General features: G+C 33.2%; 1 pseudogene across 1 annotated transcript; it reads left to right on the forward strand.

Annotated features, from left to right (window-relative positions):
* Positions 1 to 546: 546 nt before the first annotated feature.
* Positions 547 to 15,272, forward strand: LOC143545902 (cuscuta receptor 1-like; annotated as a pseudogene). Its single transcript, XR_013137523.1, has 8 exons — positions 547 to 1,112; positions 9,111 to 9,248; positions 9,332 to 9,438; positions 10,425 to 10,580; positions 11,620 to 11,766; positions 12,265 to 12,339; positions 12,830 to 12,976; positions 13,126 to 15,272. The product of XR_013137523.1 is annotated as a cuscuta receptor 1-like (transcript).

The following is a 15,272-nucleotide window of genomic DNA, read 5'->3' on the forward strand; positions in this document are numbered from 1 at the left end:
ATGCATTTTTAGCCTTTTTCTTTTTTTTTCAGATGGGAAATTTTTTTATCTTTTCTTTTAAACTGACACTGAGTGGCAACATGAATTTTATTTTTAATTTTTAATTTTTAAATTTTAATATAATTAACGTTTTTTAAATTTTTTTAAATTTAACTACATATATTGCAAATTCCGACCCCCACATCTTATCCTCTATTTCTTTCTTGACGCACAAAAAAATCGGTGAGACTTTATTTGAAGATATAGTGACCCGATTTGGGGAAAATATACATCAGTAACCTAATTGGAACACTTTTGAAAGTAATTGATTACTATTGTATAAGATTTTCCCTTAAAACAAACTCATAGTTTTGACTCCAAACAAACTTTCTAGGCCTCAGGAATTAATAACCGAAATTTCAAATAAACTAACAACGAATAATACAAATGAATGACTCCATTAAATTGACTCACCCAAACACTGGCCCAGATTTTGACCCATATGAATATAATCCAATTAACATTATGAGCGGATAAAGCGACTTTCAGACTTGGCAACTGTTAATACATACAAAATATGATTTTCTAAAGCAAGTTGAATATTGTCTCAGGAAGATATTTCTTCAATTTAAGAGCCACCTAACAAAAATAATTCAGCATTAAATTGCATTTCCTACAAAGCTACTAACACAGATTCAACCCTTAAATTTCTTTTACCAAAATGAAGAGTCGGTGTATCTCATCATTGCTGGTATTCATGATGTTACTGATTTTCATGGTTAGATGGACACAAGGTGTTTGTATGGACGACGAGAGGAAGGCACTCCTCGAAATCAAAGCCTCCATTCACGAGATACCGTACTTTTCTAATATCGAAGATCTTCTCTCCACATGGGTTGACGATGACACTCATGGCGAATGTTGTGATTGGGAGAGGATCAAGTGTGATACACGAACCGGGTATGTTACACACCTAAATTTGAGCAATATGGGATCCATGGAATACAATTCCTACACACACGATGTGATGATTGATCAAGACAGGTTTTGGCTGTTAAACTTTTCTCGCTTCGATCATTTTAAAGAGTTGAGAAGTCTCGATTTGTCATGGAATTATATTTATAATATGACAGGTATCATGATGTTCACTTTACATGGCATGTTAGTAAACTAAGTATAATTATATTTGTGAAAACCTTAGATATGTTATTTTAAGGATACACACACGTGTGTGTATATATGGAATGGTTTAGACGAGAAGTCAAGTTATTGCTAGAAATGCGAGAAGTTTTTTATAGCCCTTGATTAAAATGAATCAATGGCATACATCTCTTATGGCATATTTGTAATTAATGGGTCAATGATTTAATGTAAATCTAAACAAAAAGGGAAAAACAAAAGAAAAATTTTGATTCACTGGATTGACTCCTCACACTTCTTACAATAACTTGACTTCTTACCTTAACTTAAGTCTACTTAAGCCTATATATATATAGGTAGGATAAATAAAAACTCCTCTTAAAGAGAAAATATAAAAATTCTTAAAGAATTATATTTAACTTTTTTTTTAAAAAAAAATTTGCATTTCCTTTTTCTTCCATTATTCTTATATGTTGATATTCCAAAAAAAACAAAAACCTCGTCGGTGTAGTACACATGTGTAATAGTTTGCATTGAATATATACAGGAGTGTTGTAGTCAGTGGCGGCTTAACCGTTTTGGGAGCCTAAAGCGAATTATAATACATGGGGCCCTTCTCCAAAAAATATATATTTTTTTCCTTTTGCTTCAATCCTAACATGTTGAAAATATGATGAAATTAACTAATAAGATTTTATATGGACGTTTTAGCTATATGGACTCCAAATCGACCACTATAAAACAGATAAAAAAGAGCTTTAGCATAAACGAACTAATGAACTTCGCAGATTCAACTAAGGAGAAAAAAATATGCCAAAAATCAACTAAGCAAAAATCAAGCATAACTTTATTAACAACTGAAAGAAATGAGAACAACTGTGAATCGTGAAAATGAAAATTGTAAGATATAAGAAAAAAAAATCAAACTTTTAAAACCTTGACTCATAAGTTCCCTTTGATTGTGAGTTAAGAGTCGATAGATTCTGTAATTTGTAGGTGATTCCTCGTCTCCTCTCCCAAAATCAATCTCAATGATGTATATATAAAAAATATAACATTCAACATGATAAAGTTTTTTTTCCCTAATCAAATAGGGATCAAGTAATTCTTTACATGTAATACTATATTCATGTATTGTATATATATGCGGCTTCCTTCTAGTTTTTGATGAAATTCCTTTACTAGTTTTTTATGAAAAACTTTTCAATGGAGTATACAGAGAACACATTTAATATCTTAAAATAATATAAATGAAAACAATAGAAAAGTATATTATATGATATTATAAAAGTAACTGATATTTGGAAATTTAGAAATTTGATTGGAAAACTATCAATAGAGTATACTAAGAACACATTTAATATCTTAAAACAAATGGAAAGCATTAGAAAATTACATTACATGGTACTAATAAGGTAATTGATACCAGGAAAATTTATTACAAAAAAATAAAATAGAATAAAATGCACATCCATACAAAAAATAAAATAGAATAAAATGCACATCCAGTGGAGGATCGAACGAACATATGACCAGATGCAAAGAAAGCAGCATGCAAACCACTACACTACCAAAAGTTTATTTGCTAAAAATGAAAGATACTTATTAATATGATTGTTAAAGGAGAATATTTAAAAAATGAGGCCTTTATAAAGTTTGGGGGCCTAAAGCTAGGGCTTTGGTTTGGTATTCTATTGGGCCAGCTCTGGTTGTAGTGGATATAATACAACACTATTGCACATGCACACTATTGTATATATGCAATATAAGACTAATACACACATCGAATACACATTACTACGCATGTGTAATACAACATTAATGCACATGTGCACTATATCGATTTTTATTTATTTATTTTTTGCATATAATACAACACTAGTACACGTATATAATACACAAATATTGAATATATGTAACTATACAGTATTGAACATAAAAATACGTAGTAATACGTATGTGCATTACAACGTTATTTTTTTATTTTTTTTCCAGTAAAGAGCAACAGAATATAAGAATAGTGGAAAAAACAGAAATTTGAAAGTATTTTTTTTATTTTTAACAAAAATACGTCTTTTGGATTTTTAAAGTTTTCTCTTGATCCTCTCCTTATATATATATATATATATATAGATAAAGGATAAAATACATCGTACATTACGTACGCGACACTTCCAACCGTTAGATTTTCAAAACCCAAAATCATAATTACACTCATCTGCTCGTCCCTCTCCCTCAATCCGTCTCCACTGGTACAGTCGCCGACATCAGCACACCTTCTTCACCATCAACACTCTTCGTCACCATCATCGCCGTCGACAACGAACTCATCGGAAAAACGGAAAACTCGTCACAAGTTTGTTTAGTTGAATTGAAATTGAAATTGAAGCCAATTGATCGGTTAATCTTTTAAATCGATTCAATTAATCATCAATTTGAAGCTTCAATCGATCAATTTTGAGTTTTGAATGATGGGTTTTGACATTGAACGTTTAATATTTGTCTTGAACGTATAAAGTTTTTGCCTGAACGTTTAAGATTTGCCTTGTACGTGTAAATTTTTTGTCTGAACGTTTAAGATTTGGCTTGAACGTATAAAGTTTTTTTGCCTGAACGTTTTAGATTTTGGCTTTGAACTCTTAAGGTTTTGAACGTACTAACTGAACGTTTTAGCTGAACGTTTAATTTTGGCTTTGAACGTTTAAGGTTTGAATGTATTAACTGAACGTTTTAGCTGAACGTATGTCGCGTACGTAATGTATGTTAAGCGATTATTGTACGTTAACCTTCCCCTATATATATATATATATATATATATATATATATGATTAGTATCATGAAAGAACTCTTAAATTATATTATTTAAGAACTTGAAGTAACTCTTAATAACTAATGTTTTTTATAAAAAATTTTGCATGTTAATGTTAATTAAGTGTAGTTTTATCACTTTTGACATCTATATTTATGCTTACAATTATGAAAATTAGTTTTTTTACACATACCTATGTTTTTTTACACATATGTAAATTTTTATCACATAAATTTTACACATGTATAACTTGTTATTTATATATGTAATCAAACCTTTTTTTTATAAATATGATAAAACAAGTCTCAAATAATGTTAATATATAAAAAGTTAAAAAAATATTTGGTTTTTAAGAGTTCCTAAAAGTTTTTAACTTTTTTTGAGTTCTCAAATGAAACTAACCCTATATATATATATATATATATATATATATATATATATATATATATATATATATATATATATATATATATATATATATATATATATATATATATATATGGGAGGGGTTTTTTGAGAACCAAGTTGAGTCGTAAGAACTTAAGAACTCAATTCTATGCCACACATTTAATTAAATTGATTGGAATATGTGGTTGAGATTAAATCTAGTAAAAAAATCAAACAGAAGAGAGAATAACTATGTGCAGTGATTACACAACTTTAAACGTCCGTTACACATATGTAATAAGTCGACTCGGTGCGTAAAAAATTCTGTAATTTTTTACGTATATGTAACCTACATATATTACGTATGTGTAAAAAAAATTTGAAAAAAAAATCATTACACTGAGTTCTTTCGAGTTCTTAAAACTCAAAGGGGTTCTCATTTGAAACCTCCCCTATATATATATATGTGTGTATGTATGGGGGTGGGTTAAAATAAAAAGAGATGGTTTTCTAGGAAGACTAGGAATAAATCATAGTCATTGGATCATGTTAATCAATGGTTGAGATTTAAAATTACCAAAAACCGACATAGTTTCCTAGAATTATTCTTTCACCATAGGTTATAATGTCAAATATCAAAAATCTATTGGTTCTTACCATTCCTAAGAAACTACGTATTCTTATTTGAACCCTTTATATATATATGTATGTATGTATGTATATATATATGGTATGGATCCTAAGAGAACCATTAGCAAATTAAGAACTTTGAGAACTATTTTGAACCACTAAAAAAACCTCTAAAAAATATTTAAAAAATTATAAAACAAAAATTTTAAAAAAGTAAAAAAACCAAAATTCTTATATTTCATTCCGGTTTCATTAAAAAATGATTTTTTTTCTTTTTAATTCGTATTATACCTATACACATATGTATACTTTCATTTAATCTCTAGTTACATAATGTACGCATATGTGCATTATCATTTACCTTAAATTATACATATGTGTATAGAAAAAAGCATATGTGTACATATATGTACATATTATACATATATATATAATTTGGCTATACCGATAAATTTTTTTACAATTTTTTTAGAAACCGGAATGATAAATAAGAACTTTTGTTTTTTTTTACTTTTTTTATTTTTGTTTTATGATTTTTTTTTTATTTTTGGGTTTTTTTGTGGTCCAAAATGGTTCTCATAGTTCTCAATTCACAAAAAGTTCTCACGTGATCCTGATCCTATATACACACACACACACACACACACACACACACACACATATATGGTTTGGATCAAATACAAATGAAGTTAACGTGATAATTGTGAGGATCAAATAGGATAATTATATATACAAGTAGAGTAATTATGTACTACATCATAGAGTAATTATGTAATTACTCTATGATGTAGTACATAATTACTCTACTTGTATATATAATTACCTTGTTTGATTCTCACAATTAGCACGCTAATTTTATTTGTACGTTAACTTTCCCCTATATATGTGTGTGTTTGTGTGTGTGTTGATTAATTACATGTTGTGTATGTAAAACATGGTCCAATATCAACTTGAGAGACCCGAATGGTTAATACGAAAAAAGTATTAGGGTGGTACGGAAGATCTCAATAGGCGGTTTAGTTGAGATCTAAAATTTAGGGACCAAGTTGAACAACTCAGTGCCAAAATTATCTTTTGATTTATGATTAAATAAATTAGAAGGCTAGTTTGATTATGTTTCCAAGTTTGAGTAAGAATGGGATATTGAGTGTTATATAAACCCATCAATAGTTTTTGTTTTAGTTGTATTATGTATTTCTTTCTTGTTTGTTATTAATAAAAGAGTCGCAAAAAGTTTATGCGCGCAATATCGTGTTTGGTTTTCTTGATTCACTTGTCTAAGGTTTAACAAGTTGTATGAGAGCCTAACGATACAGGCTCATCTTTTCGATCGGCGCGGCAAGTCTTGGTTGTGGTAGTAGTTCCAATCAAAGGCATAAGAGGCCAAGAAACCGATCGCAAACAAGATATGGTTCAAGTTCGATATGAGGAGAAGACTTGAGGCGATTTGATGATCGATTGATAGTCATCCGTGGGTACATATCCTAAGCGAGGAAAGAATCAGGAAGTTTTGAAAAGTAACAGAAAACGAAGAAAGTGCACGATCATGGGAGAGTTGGGTCGATCTGCCCGTAGCTGTATTAAAGTTTTGAATATATTATGAAACCACAAATTATACAAGCACAATGAAGGAATATAAATATAATACAATGACTAATATCTAGGGATACTATTAAATACAAATTATATACAAGCTAATTGTGTGGAGACAATCACTCTAATATATTGACGAAACATGATTTGCTCTTTCATAATCAATTGATTTAATCACATCCTTGATAGCCATTGAAACTCCCACGATCACTGAAGTACTCCTAGAAGAAAAGGAAAAGGAGATGCATTTGCTTTGTGAGAAGTTACCATCGTCCGTAGAGTTGATAATATTATTTTTTCAATTAAAACAAAAAAACCTTTTGCAATTGTGAACAAAGTCTACTGTGGACATTTATTTGCATGTCATAAAAGTCAAAATAACCTCAATAGTCCATCGCAAGTTGGGTGTGATTTGTAGGCCGTCGGTCTTTTGCAGCTACATTTAAAGCCAAAAGTGTTAATAAGGTTCATTTATTTTGGTTTAGTTCAAATTTTTTGGTTCAAATTTTTTCTTCGGGTTAATCATTGGTTTTGGTCAATCAATTGAAACAATAGCATAGTTTCAAGTCGTAGAAGGAATTAAGAAATTGAATCAAATCAACTACAAACAATGGTCGACATCTATCAAATCATATCTTGGTCAAGATCTTTGGCAGGTAACAGACGGCACTGATACGATACAACCCACAAACGATATTAACTGTGTTATCGGGAGGTGGCAGGTGAAAGCGGGTCGTGCGATTTTTATCATCAAGACAACAGTTGATGATGATGTTCTTGATCACATTCAAAATACCCAAAGCAAGTGTGAGATACGTTGGAGACCTTATTCACGAAGAAGAACGATGCTCGATTGCAATTAGTCGAAGGTGATCTGATACGATTCCCAAGTTGATCTTCCAATTTCATAATATTTTTGGAAGGTCAAAAATCAATGTCGCAAGGTTGGAGAACCTGATCCACAGTCTCGGGTTAACGATGCTCGTATGAAGCGGATACGCATACGCAATTTAAGGCCGGAGTATCGTAGTTTCATTACTGCTATCCAAGGGTGGGCGAGCCAACCGAGTAAAACCGAGTTCGAGAATATTCTTGCCGGACAAAAAGCCTTGGCAAAACAGTTAGTTGGTGTGTCAATTAAAAACGAGAGCGAAGCCTTGCATGTCAAAAGGAAGGTGAAGCATCGGTTAAACAAAAGTAAGAACCGTTATGGCGAGAAAGGCAAGAGTAAGTAATAGGAGAACGAGAAATGTGAACGACTAAAGAGGAAATAGCGGAATAGAAAGAGTCCAGTTGAAAACTCTGAAGAAGATTCATCGGACGAAGAGAACGGGGACAAGGAATCAATGTATCAACTAAAGCAGTTTCCTCTTTGGTACAATAATTGTGGACGAAAATGCATATGGCAAAATACTGTCGAAAACCTACGAAGGAAGGTAATGTGGCTGTTGTGAAAGAAGAAGAACTGTGGGATGTGAGGATAATATGACCAAGGTTCAAGAAGAATATGTGTTTACAACCATCACCGAATTTAAACCGAATTTGTTAAATGAATGGTTTGAAGTAGGCTTTTGTTGGTGGACAAGTTAAGAAGTAGTGTCGGAGTCGAATCAATTGAAGGTGACTTTAGAATTATCTCCTCTCATTTTGAATCTTGATGACGAGGAAATGTGGTTGAAGAAGAAAGTAAGGTTGATCAAGACGTAACCATGATAGTAACCGAACGGGTTGTCATGGTGGAACATAAAAGGTTGAAGTCAAAAAACCAGCAAAGTTGACATTGGTTTTTGCATGAGGTTCATGCAAAGTTCAGTTGAGCTGGTGGTCTGAATGAACAACCGAATGAAGGAGTTAAGTTCGAGAGGAAACAGTGTCAAGTGGGGATGGAAGATTTGCTTTGAGTACCATGACAGTTGGTCATGAAGTTAAGAAAGCAAAAGTTGTTTCTCATCTAAAACCGAGTAATGCAGTTCTAAACAATGGCAATCTCGAAACAAACTCAGTTGTCAAAAGGAAAAAAGAATCCTGCTGGTAGAGTAAAAAAGTCTAACCCAAGAATCAAGCTCAAAGAGGTGTGAGCTTTACAAAGTGTGAAAGATCTTGGAGGAACAATGAAAGTTGATATTGAGAGGGAGTGTAAAACATGGTGCAATACAAACTTGAAGGACCCAAATGATTAATACAAAAGGTATAGGTATAAGGGTGGTACGGAAGATCTCAATCGGCGGTTTGGTGGAGATCTAAAGTAAAGGGACCAGGCTGAATAACTTGGTACCAAAGTTATTTTTTTAATTATTAAATAAATTAGAAGTCTAGTTTGATTATGTTTCCTAGTTTGAGTAAGAGTAGGATGTTGATCAATAGTTATTTGTTTTAGTTGTATTATGTATTCCGTTCTTGTTTGTCATTAATAAAAAGAGTCACATATGGTTAATGGCATATCGTGTTTGGTGTTCTTAATTCATTTGTCAAAGGTTTAACAGTTTACTTCATATATTTCCGGTCATCCCATTGTGCGATTTATGATATATTATCATTGATAGAATGATGCAACTTTGTTTTTTTTTCTCAGGATTTGAAAGGTTGTGGAATTTAAAGAAACTAGAAATACTAAACCTTAGCACAAATTATTTTGATAGCGAAATCTATCCTTCCTTTGGTGCACTCACCTCACTCAAAGTTTTGGATATCAGTACCATGAATGCAAATCCACCACGGACACCTACTCATGGCATGTTCTTTGCCCAGCTCTCCACTTTCTTAATTTTTGTTATCTTATGCATTGGCGTTCCAATGACCGATACTCGTCCACAGATATTTCAGACTTTCAGCTTTGGAAAACTTAGAGGTATTGGATCTCACCTGGTGTGGTTATTATGGTAGCTTACAAATTACACAAGGTAATCTTTATATATCATCTTAATTTACATATAACGATTCTTGAGATGTGCCAAATACTTCCCTACAGTATTTTCTTCATCTATAAAATTCAATTGGTTGTCTCTATTTTTGTGAAGAACAATAACTATATCCGGTAAAAATCTGACCAATACTATTGGTAGGGTCTGAGGATGGATGTAGGCCTACAATACCGATCTATCCCAAGATAAAGTGAGTGAGAGTCTCAACTCAAAAAAAGACCAGTATAAAAAGGCATGGCATAAAAAAATTGTATTAGCCAAACCAGTAAACTGTGTATTCTGGGAAAGGCAAAGCAAACTAGCAGGGGGGGTTAATTGGGTCGGCCAGACCAACCAGTTTGACATTTTGAACAATGTTTTCGTTATACACTTCAAAAGCTTAATTTATACTATTTAATAAAACGATAAGATGATTTGTTAATATAATACGCATGTACATAACTTTATGTTTCTACGACGTAAAATATAAATATTAAATATTAAAATGCTGGTTCGTTTTATACAACCGGTTCAAAGTTTCAAATCATAAACCATTGAAACCGAACCATATATATTTCAAACTAGATAAACTGGCCAACTTGCTTTGGTTTGGATGCTTCAGTCAATTTCTACCATCAATGCTAAAACTCGCTTAATGAGGGTAAAACTGTGACATCCATGGATGTATCCTTTTAAGACATGAGTTATTTATTCCTCCCGGATTTATCCTTTTAGGACATAAGTTGTGTTTTTGTTTCACATAACGCTTCTATAATTACTAAAGATTATAGAAAGAAAACAATGTTCATTTCATTGTTACTAGAAGACTAATATAAGCATTTTACTCATTGACTAACACTAAAAGCTTTCATGCCTAAACACATGTTTATTGAAAGCTTCTTTGAGCAAGTACATACTATTCTTGTTAAGCGTGTTTGAAATTTGACACAGTGAACAACACAAAACACTTTCATGCATTACTGCAGATTGGAAGAATGTTTCAATATTAAGGAAATTGAAAGTTCTAAATCTTGGGGGTAACTATTTCAACGAAAGCATTATAGCATCATTAAGTACTCTGCCGTCACTTGAAGTTCTAGATCTTTCAAACAATCAGTTATCTGGGTCATTTTCACCTCAAGGTATCTTTTATCTCTAATTTAATTGTTTTGTGAATTGTATAGTTTGAAATGATATGGTTTGATTAACTTATATTGAAATGTTTACTTCCAAGCATTAGAAAAAACAATATGTTGCCATATATAACTTCTTATTGGAGGAACTTGATGGGCTCTTTGTTTATGTTTCGATCATGTAATGAGAACAATATAGAATATCTTTTAAAAAGATAAGACAAATTCTAGCAAGTCAGTAGCTATCACCATTTTTTTAAAAAGATGATGGATACATAGCGGTTACCCTTTGTAGGATCATTCACGAACTAGGTCATGAGTTAGCTTTAGCGGGTTCATGGGTAGAAACAAAGACAACGTTCTACCCGATCTGAGTTTTTAAGAGAGATATCTACAAGAAACCTAACCTAAAGGAAAGTCGACCTGGGAAAGCACTTCTTAAGTTGATAGAAGGACTTCTAATTCACTTACTCAACTTCTTGAGTAGCAAGAATCTTTCCTTAGAGGCACTGAAAGGGTCCAAGCCATAGGAAATACAACAACTTAAGTACGGAGAAGATGGAAGGGCGCTCAAGTAAAAGAAATAAAAGCAAACAATATAGTTCAGGGACATTGAAAGTTGAAGAAGTTGAAGGCCAGATGCAAGTATAAAATGGGACAGCCTAAGAATGAGAGGTCTCCTTTCTGTATGAGACGAAATATGGCATCGCCCATGAGTCTGGCTTAGCTTTCAGGTACGAGTCAATAATAGCAGGGGATCGCCACAATTAAGAAGCAAGCTAAAAGATGATGTTTAAATGCCTTTATCTTGTGAAACAAACCATAAAATGTAATGATTCGAGTAGCCCACGCAGAAGTTTTCTTAGCGAAAAGTACATGCATGGATGGATTCATGGGTGGGGGGGGGGATAGTTTTCCCCTTACTTTCAAGTGTTAATGATAGTCTACTTATATAGTACATTTTACTTGTATTGGCATGATCGAGTTTTAGAATTCTCTCGCAAGTTCTTAATTGGGCACTCTCATCTAATTTGCATGAACAATTCAGGTACTATGACCAACCTTGTGCACTTAAATCTTCAAGGCAGCAACTTCTTGTTAGTTGATGACGTCATGAGGTCCATGACTGCTTTTCCATCCCTAAAATTTCTTTCGTTGAATTTTGCTCAATTGGGAGGAAGCCTTTTTGCTAATGGTATGCTTATGTCATGTGCTTGCCTTTTTAAACATCATCATCATCATCATCGTACTCAGTATATCCCACCAATAGCAAAGCTATGGTAGGGTCTGAGGAGGGTAAGATGTATACAGCCTTACCTCTACCCCGTAGGAATAGAGAGGCTGCTTCCGGTGAGACCCCCAGCTCGATGGTAGTTTTGCATCAAGCCTTGGACATAAGGCACATAACACTCAACCATTGGGACACCGGCCGATTGGTGCATGTACCCTTGTCTTTTGGCTATCAACGCTACCACATGATGCCTGATTAACCTTCCGCCACTTTTAACGTTATTTTCACGAGATTAGTAAAATAACGTCAAAATTAGTGCAATTTCACTTTAGCCCACCTGAGGGTTCACACATATACACATTATATGCGCGCACCCAAGCAGGGCATGAGTTATTTAATTTCCTTGTCTTTTTAAACTATTCTAGTTATTTAATTTCCTTGTCTTTTTCATTTTCTAATCAGAACTCCCGAATTTACCTAACCTGGAAGTCCTCCTCTTGAGCTATAATAATTTCAATGGAACACTACCGATGGAAGGTAAGCTCTCTTAATTTCCTTTTATTTGTTTCTTAAAAAAACCTCTTTATGTATAATTTGCAACTTGCTTCAACGTTTAGACTCTACTATCAGCCATTCCTACTTTGGTGGGGTGGTAAAATGGTTATAGTGTAAAATAGGTGGTTTAGAGTTCAATTCCCTTAAGAGTGTAACATTTCGCTGTAATAAAAATAAAAAAATTTCTTTACAGCTTCGTTTCGTTAAACCTCAGACTTCTTACTCCTTCAACTTCCATTTCTTTTCATTGTTTCTGAAACTCGTGTATTGTTTTCTTTTTGAATTTATTGTTGAACTTTATTTTTTAAACGAGTTCTTACCCATGTTTTGATTTCGGGGTGAAACAAATATTACGAATTTGTAATGTAACTGTGAAGCAAAATTATAACTTTTGTTTTAATTCGGTAAAAAAAATTTAGTCTTTGTTTAGTAATATGTATATGTAATCCTCTCTGGTTTGTCTTTCGTATAGCTTTGGCATCTTTCCATAGTTTGGAGGTCTTAGATTTGAGTTCAAGCGATTTTGTTGGAAGCATCCCATCAACGATAAAGTCATTATCTTCTCTAAAAGTTCTTTCATTCGCCAACAATAGGCTCAATGGATCATTACCCGGCAATGGTAACTAATTAAGTTATCTAAAGCAAAATTGTTAACACATTTACATTCCTTTGCCTAATAGTTAGTTAATCTGTCTAATGTCAAATGCCCATGAAAGTGCAATTTTATGTTAATAAGGATGAACCATAGCTTTTGTTCTCGTTTGGCAGGATTCTGTGATTTAAGGAAACTCAATGAGCTAGATCTTCATGGAAACAAGTTTGAGGGAAATCTGCCTGAATGTTTCAACACATTGTCATCTCTCAAGTTTTTCGACATTTCTTCAAATCTTTTCACGGGAATACTTTTGCCATCTCTAATTGCTAATCTGACTTCACTCCAGTATGTTGATTTTAGTGACAACAAATTTGAAGGTCGATTCTCATTCAGTTCATTCTCCAATCACACAAAGCTTGAGGTAGTCAATTTCATTAACAGTAATGACATGTTCGAGATTGACACAGAAGAGCCTATAGGATGGATTCCATTGTTCCAGTTGAAAGTTCTTGTGTTACCTAATTGCAATATAAACAGGCCAAAAGGAAGTGTTCTTCCTGGTTTTCTTGAGAAGCAACACAAGTTACAACTTCTAGATATGTCACAAAACTCCATGCAGGGACAGTTTCCAAATTGGTTGATTAAAAATAACACAATGTTGGAAGTACTTAATCTACAAAACAACTTAATTCATGGTTCTATCATGTTGTCTTCCACGAATCTTAATATAAAGTTGTTAGATATATCTGGAAATCTCTTGACAGGTGTTATTCCCATACACATACAAAAGTTCCTTCCAGGTATAACTCATCTAAATTTGTCTCGGAATTCATTAGATGGCGTTATCCCATCTTCACTCGGTGAAATGGATGAATTGAATACACTGGATTTATCTCATAATAAGTTGAGTGGAGAAGTACCAATTGGATTGTTAGCAAACAGCTCGAGGTGGCTATCTATATTAAAACTATCAAACAACATACTACATGGTGAGGTGCTTTCTGGAAACTTAAGCTTGGACATTTGGAATCTTTACTTAGATAGCAACAGATTCACAGGAAAACTTGGAAATGTGACAACCATGACTTTAGATCTTTTGGACATTAGCAATAACTTTTTTACAGGTTTGATCCCGGATTGGATAAGCAACATGAGTTCCATTTCCGAACTTGCGCTGAGGAATAACAGCTTGGAAGGCTCGTTTCCTTGCGGAACAACTTCATTCTCGTTTCTTGATATCTCCGAAAATTCATTCTCTGGGCCAATCCCATCATGCTTAAATACGCAAAGATTGGAGCATCTTCATTTAGGTTCCAACAGATTTACAGGATCAATACCTAATTCTTTTCGTAATTTGACTGGACTTTTAACTTTAGACATAAGCAACAACAATTTATCAGGCAAAATTCCTAAATTTCTTGGTGAACTGTCCAATTTAAGAATTCTTCTTTTGGGAAAAAATAATCTTAATGGTTCTATTCCGAAGCAGTTGTGTCAATTAACTAATGTTAGTTTACTTGATTTATCCAGCAACTCCCTAACTGGTTCAATACCTGGCTGCCTCTATAATGTTACTGGCCCAAGTTACCAAGCTTTCATGCAAGAAGGCAGTACACTAGGTACAGGGGCTACATCCTATAGTTGCAGTGGTTTTCTAAGCAGAGGGTTGTATAACAAAGAAACTCAATTCTTTGAAACGCAAGATGAAGTTCTATTCACAACAAAAACTCTCTCACTCACCTACAAGGGTGGCATTCTTGATATCATGTCAGGATTGGATCTATCATGTAACAAACTTACTGGTGATATCCCTGAAGAGCTAGGATTAATGATCCAGATTCGTGCTCTCAATCTGTCTCACAACTTGCTGACTGGGCCTATTCCATTGAAGTTATCAAATCTCATAAGCATGGAGAGCTTAGACCTTTCTTCTAATAACTTAACTGGAAGAGTTCCACCAGAACTAGTTAAGTTGAACTCTTTATCTTTTTTCAATGTTTCTTACAACAATCTATCAGGTGGACTGCCAGAAATGAAAGCACAGTTTAGTACATTTACCAAAGAGAGCTATAAAGGGAACCCACTTCTTTGTGGACCACCATTGGAGAATAAATGCATCACTGAAACAGGACTGACTCATTCATCAGATGAAGAAGGCTATGAAGATAAATGGTATTATATGGATATGATATCCTTCTATGGAAGTTGCGTTTCTACGTGGTTTGTGTTCATGTTGGGATTTGCAGCGCTTCTTTACATCAATCCTTACTGGCGTAATAGGTGGTTATACTTAGTTGAAGAAAGTACGCATATAATTTAG

This window comes from Bidens hawaiensis, unplaced genomic scaffold, assembly GCF_021521415.1.
Source record: "Bidens hawaiensis isolate Kalapana, Puna unplaced genomic scaffold, B.hawaiensis_p1.1 tig00014098_1, whole genome shotgun sequence".
Taxonomy (NCBI): domain Eukaryota; kingdom Viridiplantae; phylum Streptophyta; class Magnoliopsida; order Asterales; family Asteraceae; genus Bidens; species Bidens hawaiensis.